This window comes from Schistocerca piceifrons, chromosome 2 (genome assembly GCF_021461385.2).
Source record: "Schistocerca piceifrons isolate TAMUIC-IGC-003096 chromosome 2, iqSchPice1.1, whole genome shotgun sequence".
Classification (NCBI taxonomy): Eukaryota; Metazoa; Arthropoda; class Insecta; order Orthoptera; family Acrididae; genus Schistocerca; species Schistocerca piceifrons.
This window is the reverse complement of record NC_060139.1, coordinates 380,618,183-380,631,809: the sequence shown is the minus strand read 5'-3', so window position 1 is coordinate 380,631,809 and position 13,627 is coordinate 380,618,183.

Genomic DNA, 13,627 nt, shown 5'->3' with positions numbered 1-13,627 from the left:
AACATTGAAAAGAATTAATTCGCACGACGTTTCTCAGCATATCTGGTAACTATTCAGAGCTGCTACTTGCCATTCAAAGTCTTCAGGCCGACTGATTACTTGTTTTCGATAGACTGAAGTGGCATCTCCGTTATAGGAAATCGAGAAACAAAGAATACTAACTGCTTACGTAATTAAACCCCTGTCTACTTTTAAGCTGTTCCGTGATTGATTCTTCCGGAGAATGCAGCATTGTTTCTTCTTGCGTGTCAGCAATGCACAGGTAATTAGCGAAATGAATATCTAGGTCAGTACAAGAGGCTTATATTTCTGATATCTGCTGCCTAGTGGAGCTACGTGCGAAATAGCTTATGTTTCAACTAAACAGTCTACAATGTCGCTTCACATTCACAAATTTTTGAAGGTAACAGGTGGCACAACTATAGACACTAAAGATGCTATAACATAGGGGGTGTAACCGGTATAACTGCAGATATTTTCGTATGTGGTGTCTTAATATGTAAACACACCAGTGCGCTGGTTGTTTTTTTTTTTTTCTCTCTCTGCGTCAAACAGTCTTCGCGCAAACACGTCACATAATTTATTACCGGATGTTTTCTGCACCATTAACTGGACTACACCTGTCGGTATAGACTAGCCATTTGGCGTCCACCCGTCCCCACTCCAACACCTGACCTGCTGCCCTTGGGGAAATATGCATTAATGGCTTGCTCTTGCTCAATGTACTTGGAGGTGCTACCCAACCTAAAAACATATGACTTATCATCGTAATAATTATTAGTCTGCTAATGACTCAAATACTGACATAGTGTTAGTCGGTATAGCGTCCTCAGTCACCAACAGAAATATCTGTATATCACAACTACTGAGTAGATTGTCCCTGTGGAATCTTATGCTATGTTCACTTTCTATTTATTTTTCTGCAATTTTTTGTCCTGCAAACAAAGCAGTTTAAGCTCTGTGATAGATTTCACCACGCATATTTCATTAATTCCTTCTTATACCTTATAGACTTAACATTAAATCAGTACCAGCAATTAATTCGGTATCTATGTCAACAATAGTAACAGTAGTAATAATATGATAATGACAGTGAACCTTCCTTACAGATTAAAACTGTGTGACGGATCCACACCCAGGGCTCGAACCAGGAACCTGTACCTTTGATGGACAAATGCTCTACCGACTGAGCTGCCTGTTTTAAACATTTCTTCATTTTTCTGCTATAGCATTAAACAAATCGTTATACAAAGCTTGGCAATCAACAACACATCCTTCAAATTATTTACATTGAACAAAGAATTTAAAAAGGAAGTGACTTTACCAATCTACATCTTGTGTCCACGAGAACATTTGTTTAAACAGATAAATTGATTTTAACATCCTGTTGCAGAGCCTTTTCTTTGTACTACGTTAATTTGTTGCTTAAACTGGTTTCAGATTAAATTACATAAATTAAACTGTAGAATGGCAACAGCTGTCACAGAATACATATTGTCATAAAATGAAAGTTTTACGTGTACTATAAACTAGTGACTTACGTTAATAATATGATATCTTCAAATTTGTTGTAGATGAAAGTATGTGTCCAAATTTTTTAAACAATCTTTATACATAATTAAATTAAAATATCCTATACAAGAAACATTTTCTCCTTTGCGTTCATAAAGGAGGAAAAGACAACTTAATGCTCTTGTCTGGCAGGTATGACTCACAACCCAGCCATGTAGGTTTATTTCTGCCAGTTCCTGGTCTCATACCATCCAGTCCTCACAGAAATTCTCCTGCATAGCTTGCCGGACTAGAAGTCCTGGAATAAAGGATATTGCTGAGAAATGGCTTTCTCGCAGCCTAGGGGATACTAATTACCCCTCTGCAGTTGAGCGTGCGTTGATTTGAAACTTCCTGACAAATTAAAGTTATGTGCCTGTTGGTGACTCCAGAGGCAGTCCGTGTTGCCCTAACTGCATCGTTTCAGTGATTATGTCAGCACGACTGTTGCCTCTTGTAACCTCCCCACAAAATAATTCAAGTGTAGCCTCCCCACAAAAATCTTATTCACATTTTAACCTCCCCACAAAATTCTTTCACATATAGTGTAACCTCAAAACAGAAAAATTCCTAAACTTCTCAACAGTAAAACTTATAATTATGTCGTTCACATTCAGTGTAACGTCCCAACAAAAAAATAAATTTAGTAAACTGGTAATAATACGATGTAACCAACCTCTCAATTAAATTGTCACTCACTTATGACTTTTCAATAATTGACTGTGAATTCAGCCTGGTAAATTTTGGACGTCAGCGGTGCTGCGTCATGGCCCTGAAAGATCATTCTGAATAAAAAAAAGAAAAATTCTTACCTCAATGAAGTCGCCGGATAATGCATATATATCTGCTCTTACAATAAAATTTTCTGGCACAGCCCTGTGCAATGCTGGCCGATAGATTTGTCATTTATGAAAGGGAAATAACTGATTTTCCTTTTGCAACAATCGGGATGATCATGGATTGGAGAAATAAGTAAATTCTTTAAATTGAAATGAATGGTTGTTAAAAATTACTTTATATGAGAAAGATTATTATTACAACATTTTTTAAAACATTTACATGTTACTTCAGATAACATTACTACATATGCACGAGGCTGCTTTTTACCTTATACAATAATACTCAGGCTCCTGCATCGCTGCACCACGACCGGCCCAGCCAACACGATACACCAGACCAGACCAGAGCAGACCAGAGCAGACTGCAGACTAGCAACAACTTACTGCTACAGCTACACAGTTCCTACTGCAGTCAACACTGCTCTCTGGTCAGAGATTCTCTTATACCTTGCATATCGCAGGCAGCGCATGAGCGATACATCGAAATTACATCTGCTCGGACCTCTTACATAAAATTGCATCTGCTCGGACCTCTTACATAACCCTCCACTGGGGGGGGGGGGGAGGGGGGGGGGAGGGGGGGGGGGAGGGGGGGGCAACAACTTGGCAGCAATGGTGAGTCAATTGGACTTGCCATGAGCAAAAAATTTTTCTTAATTAAGTTTATAGTCACAGACTATATACATATATATAAGTGCAGAACATAAAATGAAATAGAGTGCACATGCACTGAGTACAGAACATATCAAGAAATGACATTATGTATACCCAATGAGTACAAAACATATTAACAAATGACATAAAGTGCATACGCACTGTATATATTTTTTACCATATTACAAGAACTAGGAAAGGAATGGGAAGGATTGCATCATGGTTGTAGCACAGTAGGTTGCACGTAGCTGCACTGAAAGTACATATCTTTCTACAGAAGCACAACACCAAGTGAGACAATCTGAAGTTCTCTTCCCTGAAGTATTAATCAGTGTAGCCAGGACACTGAAATGTTGTATTAATATTCAATGTTATCATTTTGGTAGTACATTAGGTACACCAAACAATAGGACCATAATAACATCTCCATCGTTCAAGGTGGTGGACAGCATGATGTGTCAACACCACATTCTTGTAGAATCCATACTCTTTCACCAACGTAGAATTAGTGCAAAAACCATAGTGCTCCATGATCATGAGGATGGACAGGACAAACGAATATTGCAGTAATTTCTGGTAATTAGGTCAGAAGGTGAAGGACATTAAGTCTTATGCTAGCATCATTGAGAATTACACTAGTCTATCAACCGATTTGAGTAATTGTTGGCACTCATTGCCTAGTTACTAAACATTTCCGTACTATGTATGCAGTATTACAGAACATTATTCATAAGTCATTTGGTTACAGTAAACATTGGCACTCATTGGCCAGTTACAAACCATTTTTGTGCATTATTCAGAAGGGGTCATTCAAAGCAAGAGTTAATTAATGGCATAGCATTTACATAATTCATCTAATTATAGTAATCATTGGCACTCATTGGCCAGTTACAAAGTATTCGTATAGTTTTATAAAACATTATTCAGTATTATTCAGAAGTCATCATTCAAAATGAAAGTTAATTATTGGCATATCATCTATAGAGTATAACAAAAAATATTATTTACAGAAATTATTGGCATAGCATTTATGCATTATTACAAAACATCATTCAGTATTACTCAGAATTCATCATTCAAGTGACATAGGACATATTTAAAATGTAACACACTGTAAGTATTACTCAAGGTCTGTGGTCCAATAATACATAGATATAGTGGATTCAATACATCTGAGAAATTTGCATTTTATATATATAGATCTAGAAATACATCTTAAACTAGTAGCATTATTTGGTTGTATGCTGGTAATAGCTGGGACCGGTAATTTTCTTTTTATTTTGTGCTAGCAATGCATTGCGTGGAGATCGATAATTCGATAATTAATTGCTGGGGGCTTGAAAATATTTACTTTTGACTTATTGCTGGATATAAGGATTAGTAACATCATTCGTCATGAGTCAGCTGTAGTAAGGTTATGAAACAAGTAGAGTATATGTGATCACATTCATGAATGACACACACAAATGGGTAAAAAAAATGCAAGTACTTGAACAGGTTTAAAGACTAATTGCTTATAGCACATTAATTTCATGAATAGCTTCTCCTGGAAAAAAATACAAAATGGATTATTGAGCTGAAAGAAGAAATGCATATTATGCTGAAAAGTAGTGAACTTCGAATTAACAGGTAATGAAACGTGTGCTCATTATGTATGTACTCTAGCTGCCCTTTCCAAAACATTCAGTCATTATACCATGCGACATAAGACATACTGTCAAAATGAACTGTAACAAATACTTAAATAACTACATAGAATTTCTTAACTAACAGTAAATATATAAACTTCATCATTATCCTCATCTGCAAAGAAAAATTTCATTATTCATATTACCATAACTTCATTATTATCATCACCTGCAAAGAAAAACTTCATTATCCATATTAGCATATTCTTCATATAACTGTTCATCATCATTCATTATCATCTGCAAAAGAGACACTTCATTATTCATATTACCATTTACTTCATACAACTATTCATAGTATAGAGTTTATTATTTCTAGCATATTTCATCATTAAAACTAAGATGTGTAGTCCTGTCTGACAGCCTGCATCAATCGCCTCGTATTCTGAAAGAAAAATAATTAGTTAAGACTGCTATCATATGATGTGTATAGTATATTCTTGTTAATGCTTGTTAATTCTGATCCATTTACTCTTCATGACATGGTATTGCATTTTCTTTCGTTTATTCCGAAGGTGAAATTCCCATTTCATAGTAATCCACTGTGGTTTGTTTAAGTTATTTCTTTTACACGTTATTGCTTTCTGAAAATGATGAATAAGGATTAATATCTTGCATTTAAATCATATACTCATTAAATAAAAACTTGTTTCTAGTGATATAATTAAGCATACAGCATAGCATGACAGAAAACGTATTGTCAAAAACATAGACAGTTTTCAAGTGCAAAAATGTACACAGGGTATCATAATGTAGTAGCAAAAATAATGTAAAAATAGTCACGATGTTGAGATATCATAAGGCAAAATGTCAGAGTCAACTGTTGTTTGTTATATCTTAAAGATTTCGTAGTGCATACAAACAAAACAGGAAAACAATCATACATACACGAAAAATGGAAAATGTGCACGGTCTGATATACAACGACAACAAAAGCGACCTGCTAACCTTACCTTGCCGGGCACTTGCCAAGAAAAAATATGATAGTCATCAGTAAGTGTTCATATAAATATAATTGCATAAGTGGTCATATAAAAATCAGGAAATGGCGTTACAGTGTGATAAATCATAAAGTGTGTTCATTCAATAAAGGGTTTAATATTGGAGACATGGTGATTGCCTTTGCTTTTTCTGGTTCTCAAAGTTTCGACGTGTACCACATTGGGGTGAGGAACGCTGCGAATTCGATATGGACCTGCGTATAGATGCTCAAATTTACTGCATCTACTCTTTCCTCTGTTGCATAAATAGTGTGTACGTACTAATATCTTTTGTCCAACGTGAAAGTCACGGCGTGTACAAACCCGTTTTTGCTGTCTTCTCCGGCACTCTGTGGCACGTTTGATGTTGTTCAGCGCAATGTCAATTATTTCATGGTGTCAATTCTTTAATTTTGTTAGGTGGTTCAACATTTTTCAATATAACAGTCGGATATAGCATAGTAGATTCATTTGGTATCGAGTTAATTACATCCTGGAATGACAGTACGTGTGTATCCCAATCAATATGTTTTTTATAGCAGTATATTCTACATAGTTTACCAATTTCTTTCATTAGTCGTTCACAAGTGTTCGAAGAAGCGTGATACTTGGATATATAGATCGGAGAAATGTTTCTAGCTCGTAACATATAGCAGATCGAAATTGTGGTCCATTGTCAGAAATTACTTTCAATACATGCCCTACATGGAATAAAAAATGTTTTACAAATGCTTCCGAAACAGATTTAGCAGTAGCTTTGCATAACGGAGTGAAGGTAACAAATTTCGAAGTGAGTTCAACAGCGACAAAGATGTAACAAAAACCTCTATTATTTCTGGGAATCGGACCAAAAATGTCTACAGCGGCCATGCGTCTCAATTTAACAGGTACAATGGGATGTAACGGAGGAATACGTGAAGTCGTGTCTGACTTAGCTTTCTGGCAGATTTTACATGACGCTAAAACTCATCGAATACGTTTCTCCATGTTGGCAAAATAACAGTTCTGTCTCAGTATAAGAAAACATTTTCTGGCTCCGTAATGTGCGTAACTTAAATGAGTATACCAAATTAATTTGTTAACAAGCTCCTCAGGAATACATAGTAACCAATTGTTGTTGTCAGGGTGAGAGCGACGAAACAGAATTTTATTGCGTACAGTGTAATGGTTTCTGAAGGTAACGTTATTCCTATCTTGCCAAAGGTGTTTAATTTCTTTCCATACGTTGTCTTTACTCTGCTCTTGTGCTATATCTCGTAATGACCACGAAATGAAATTTTCAAATGCAACTTGTTGAATATACATGACGCTAAAATTTACTTGGCGGAAGTTGGTTGCGATGTCTTGCTGATTGTTGCTGAGAGAACGGGATAGTGCGTCTGCTAAAACACTTCGTGTACCGGGAATGTGAACAATTGTAAAATTAAATTCCTGTAAATAAAGTTTCCATCTGCTTAACCTGTCGTGTGTAAATTTTGCTGCAAGTAAAAACTGTATAGCTCTATGGGCTGTGTAAACGGTCGTATGTCTTCCATAAAGAAAATGCCTAACTCTCGTAAATGCCCATACAACACATAATGTTTCAAGTTCTGTAACAGAATAATTGCGTTCAGCAGGTGACAGAATGCGACTCGCAAAGGCGATTTTTTTAATTACTGTATTACCGTCTTCTTCAATTTCCTGAAAAATGTGTACGCCTAAAGCAGTGTTAGAACTGTCGGCGGCAATGGAAAAATTTCTAATAAGATCTGGATGTGATAAAAGTGGTGCATTCAACAAAGCTTGTTTCAGATTGACAAATTCAGACTGTGCTTGGCTATCCCACGACCAAATAGTGTTTTTACCTGTCAACTGACATAATCTAGGGGTGTCTAAAGCAGAGTAATGAATAAATTCACGAAAAAAGTTGATGAAACCCAAAAAGCTGCGTAGTTGTTTCTTCGTCGTAGGTACAGTAATCTCACGTAAAGCTTGAAGTTTTTCCGGGTCAGGCGCAATGCCTTCTGCTGAAGTTACATGTCCAAGAAATTTTATCGAAATTTTGCCAAAGTGTGATTTGCTAGGATTAACTGTGAGTCCTTGTGCACGAAAAGTTTGTAACAGTTGTTGAAGAATCAAATTGTGTTCAGACCAGTTAGCTTCTGCAATAAGAATGTCGTCTACATACGTTGTGATTCTGTCTTTAAGTTCTGTCGGAAGTATAGTATTTAAACCGCGAATAAATGGTGCTGAAGAAATAGTTAAACCGAACGGTAATTTGCAAAATTGATAACAGTCACCAAAACAGAGAAACCATCCTTTTTCTTAACAATATGGAGCGTGTTAATGTACGGACTAACTGCCGGTTCAATAATACCTTGGTCAAGCATAGCTTGTAATTCTTTCTTAACTTGATCTCTGTGAATGTATGGAATAGGATAATATTTGGCTTTAAATGTATCGTGCTGTTTAACTTGAAATTCATACATAAAACCGGACATAGTACCAGGGACGTTGTCAAAGACTGGAGCTTGCTGTAAAGAATATTGCGGAGTTGAGTACGTTCGTCGTCTGTATTTGCACTGCTCTGTTTAACTTTATCAGAAATCATCTGCATAACGTCATAGTCGGCTACTACATATCTGTGAACAATGTGGAATGGCAGTCTATGTTACGTGATGCAGAAATGTCCTCTGTACGATTAATTGTTTGTTCTTCTGCAGATAAAGAGTGCTGAAATTCTAATGCCAGTTGTACATTTTCATCCTTTAACATTAAATAGGAATTTTGAAAGTCAATAATTGCGTCGTGTTGTACCAGAAAATTCGTACCTAAAATAACGTCTATTGTCAATAAGGGAACAATCCAAAAATTTGAGTGAAGCGTAGGACCTGCAATACAAAATGATAAGTGTGTCTGTAACTTTACATCTACTCCTTTACTAGATACTGCTCCTTTTACTTTAATTTTGCTTAACGGTAACGTAGTATAGGTATTCTCTTTGATACATTCGTTGAAAGTTTCTTTATTTATAACTGACATAGGTGATCCAGAATCGATTACTGCTGAAAATTTTGATGATCCAATCTTTACTTCAATGACAGGGTGTGAAATGATTTTTTGAATAACTGGATTTTCATGCAAAAGTGTGTCTCGGATATCGTCAAAAGCAATAACATTTTCGTGTACATGATTCTCTGTGTCAAATGTATTGCTTGCGTTGCTGGAAGATGCAGCCTGTACTGTATCTAGTCAAATTCTATCTCACGTGCTATTATTTGCGGGAGGATGCTATGGCATTTCATCTATTTGTACTGTTCTGTTATTTCTTCCTGACGTATTACGTTCGGGTTGATACCGACTGTCTGGTTCATTCATGATAATTTGTTGTTGCGGATGATTCTGCTGCAGGAAAGACCTACTGTTATTAAATGTACGCTGAAAATTGTGCTCATTACTTTTACGTCTGTCATGATAGTCATTGCTAAACGGCGCGTTGCGATAGGAATTGAAATGGTGTGTTTTCTGTACGTAGTGATTTCCTTGTTGCTGTGCGTTACTATTTGGCGGAGCCGACGCTATGCGTGTAGGCGGCGAAACATTAAAGCTTGGTTGACCTTGCACATTACATTGTTGGTTAGGTATGCTAACCGGCTGACTTTGTTGCTGTTGTTGGGAAAAACCTCTATTGTTACCAAACTGTGGTTCCTGTTGCTGATAATTTTGACGATACTGATAATTAAAATTTTGTCTGTTATTAAAGTTCTGGTGGTTGTCGTTCCTGGAGCGTCTATTACCTTAGCTATTGAAACAGCGTGGCTGATCGTAATTACTGTATGTTGGTTGGCCTTGGTTATGATGTGAAAAATTTTTGTTTATGAAGGAATAATCTGATTGCTGAACTTCCAAAAGCTGTAACAGATCTCTGAATGCCGAAATATTTTCTTTCTGCTGACCTTTTAAAAGTGACACTCTTAATGATCGTGGTAATTTAGAAATACATAATTGGATAAGTGCAAATTCACTGTATGGCTCACTTAAGTACTGGTTTTGTTTGACCATGTGTTCAAAAAATTGCGTGACAGTGGAAAAATTTGAGTTCTCATAATTCGGTAAACTAATTAATTGATCCTTGATTCCGCGCTGTGTCTTCGACCAATACGCTGACAGAAAAGCATTCTGAAATTCTTCTACCGAGTAGCATTGTCTCGCGATCGGTCTCATACGAGTAGCCGGTTCGCCTTCCAAAAAACTGCACATAAATTCAAGTTTGTGTGTTACGGGCCATGTTGGTGGAAAAGCAAAGCTAAATTGTTGTATCCAATCCAAGGGGTGAATCTGTGTTCTGTCATTTTTAAATACTTTAAATTTTCTCATGGATAGAAAGTGCTTGCAATCAAAATTATCGTCCCTGTATGTCTGAACAGGTTCAGGATTGTATGATAATCTATTTGTCTGTGACTGTTCGGAATCTAACTCACGTACTCTTTGTAAATTACCTAAATTATACTGGCTGTGTGAGTCTGACAAATGTTTGGAAAGTGGCGTATGCTGAGATGTGTTAAAGGCTGAAATATTTTTCATCTCTGTCAATTCGTGCTGTAAAGATGACAATTTTCTACGTAATGTATTATTAGACGAACCTATGTCACTGATCATCTACTGTAAATTTTGGAATTCGGGTGTTTGATTAAACGAAACAGGTGACGTATCGTCTGATTTGGTGTCATGATTACTTTGGATAACGTCAATACGACTGGCCAATTCATCATATTTTTCAGTCAGTGCTTTTACGTGATCGTCGTTTTTAGTGTCACAAGCATTAATTTGCTTTTGTATTTTACGTGTGGTTTTGTTCAATTTCTTAACGTCTGCTCTGATGGCATTGGGATCCTGTATTAATTCCAACTTTTCAGGTCTGTTGGTCATTGTCTGAAAGTCTAATGTGCGTGTGTCTGTTTTTGTTTTAAGATCGGAGATTTCATCATGCAATTCGGTGTTCAACTGTTTGATTTCATCTGATACTGTAGCAATATTTTTGTCTACATATGTTTTTGCTTTCGTAAACAATTTACGCTTATCTTCCTGTCTCTGTGCAGTAATTGTTTCCATGACTTGTTGTTTTACTTTATTCTGTTCCTGTATAAATTTACGGTAACGCGTTTCACTTTTTTGCAGGTGGTGAACAAAACGTTCGTCAATTTGGCTGTTCTGTTGGTCAAATTTCGTGTCTACTTCCGCATCCAGCGTACGTGAAAGTTCTGCTGACATTAATTTAAACTCGTCGCGTAACTGTGTTGCGTTTTCAGAACATTGTTTAGCGACTGCACTAATTTAATCTCTAAGTAATTTAGTTGTGGCTGCATGTGTATTACTTAATTCTTGCGCCACAGATCTAATTTCTTCACTACTGTTCCTAGCACAAGCCTTAATTTCCTCACGTAATTGTTCTTTAGTATCATGACATTGCGCGGCAACGGCTGTAATCTGTTCACTAGGTTGTTTGAAATTGTTGTCTTGTTTATCATTCGACTGTTTGGATTTGCTGTCTAGTTTTTCATTAATTTGCTTGTAATTGTTGTCTTGTTCTTTCTTCGACTGTTTGAAATTTTCATTAAGTTGTTGTTTGAAATTTTCATTAAGTTGTAGCAATAATGCCACAACTTAATCCATGCCAATATTACCTACTCTATTCTCTGTGCTGTTTGATGGCGTACCTGCAATTGTCACGTTTTGTGTAACCATTTGGTCATTCTGTGATTCTCGAGAAGATTTGCCAATTGGATGTGCACTGTGGGTCACTACCTCGGAATCAAATAAATCTGACGTATTTTGACTACATTGCTCATCTACGTGAGAAAAATTTATCTGTTCACAATGCAAATTTTGCAAACCGGATATGTCAAACTGGGCAGCGTTCATTGTATCAGAACGTGCCGCTGCATCAATTGTTACATTTACTGTGGACATAATTGAATTTGTTTGCTCATCATTAGAGTTAAAATCATTACTAGTGATCGGCAGGCACTGATTATCTGTAATTAGAGGATTATCACTATTACGCTGAGTGTCACAAGTATTATCGGTCAAATTATTCGAGTTGGCTATTTCACTCATTACACATCGCGATGTACTGTTAACAGTTTTTCGCGGCATTTTTCACAAATCAAAATTAAGCACAAAATGAAACAAAGATGAAGCAAAAATGGAACAAACACAATTACAACAAAGAGCAATAAATTGCCGATGATCTGTGAAAGAAAGAGTGACAAATTAGTAAATGCGTTGCGCCAGATGCAAACTACATTTAAGTAAATAAGAGCAGATATATGACTACTTCTCAGAAATTCACAAAGAAAATACGATCCTGGCCGGTTGTCGCCAAGTGTAACCTCCCCACACAAATTTCTTTCCGTAACCTCCCAACAAAATTCGTTCCCATTTAACCTCCCCACAAAATTCATTTACATTTAATCTCCCCACAAAATTTAAGTAAATAATATGAATAATATTCCCCACCAAAATTCGTTCCCATTTAGCCTCCGCACAAAATTCATTCACATTTAGCGTAACCTCAAAACAGAAAAATTCCTAAATCTCTCAACCGTAAAAAAATATAATTATGTCGTTCACATTCAGTGTAACGTCCCAACAAAAAAAAATAAATTTAGTAACCTGGTAATAATAAAATGTAACTAATCTCTCAATTAAATTGTCACTCACTTATAACTTTTCAATAATTGACTGTGAATTTAACCTGGTAAATTTTGGACGTCAGCAGTGCTGCGTCATGGCCCTGAAAGATCATTCTGAATAAAAAAGAGAAAAATTCTTACCTCAATGAAGTCACCGGATAACGCATATATATCTGCTCTTACAATAAAATTTTCTGGCACAGCCCTGTGCAATGCTGGCCGATAGATTTGTCATTTATGAAAGGGAAACAACTGATTTTTCTTTTGCAACAATCGGGATGATCACGGATTGGAGAAATTAGTAAATTCTTTAAATTGAAATGAATGGTTGTTAAAAATTACTTTATATGAGAAAGATTATTATTACGACATTTTTTAAAACATTTACATGGAACTTGAGATAACATTACTACATATGCGCGAGGCTGCTTTTTACCTTATACAATAATACTCAGGCTCCTGCATCGCTGCACCGCGACCGGCCCAGCCAACACGATACACCAGAGCAGAACAGAGCAGACTGCAGACTAGCAACAACTTACTGCTACAGCTACACATTTCCTACTGCAGTCAAACTGCTCTCTGGTCAGAGATTATCTTATACCTTGCATATCGCAGGCAGCGCATGAGCAATACATCGAAATTACATCTGCTCGGACCTCTTACACTCTTTATATTTCTATCATCGGAGTAGTTTTTTGTCTCTTACCGGACGTTGTTGTTCTCCATAGTGTCAAATACTGTTGTGATATCGAGTAACTCAGCTACATGGAGATTGTCCACAAATTCATCCAGATGACATCACAAAATTCTCACAGATATGGATTTCTCAAATACCGCAGTGAGATCGGTCTGAAGGAGCTACAATACATGTATTAAGGCCTCTACAAGTAATTGCGAAAATACGAGTTATGTGTTAATCTGAGGAAAGCATTTTAAACTCTGGAAACGACAAATGTTGTATTAAAGCAGAGACGGAAATAAACTGATGATGACAGGAGGAAGAAAGAGAAGATTCAACTACAGCGAAGTCTAAGCAAGAGACGTACCCAGTATAACATGCTTAGCCGTGGCTTAGCTTAACACTGAGACCTTTATAAATGAAAGATGCTTCGAGTATAAACAGTCACCAATCACTATTTATTATATTAAAATATTCAAGCTCTGCAAACCATACTTTCGTCTCACTGCAGCGTCATTGTCTCGTGTTCGTGAGAGCACCTTCAAAATTATGAAAGATT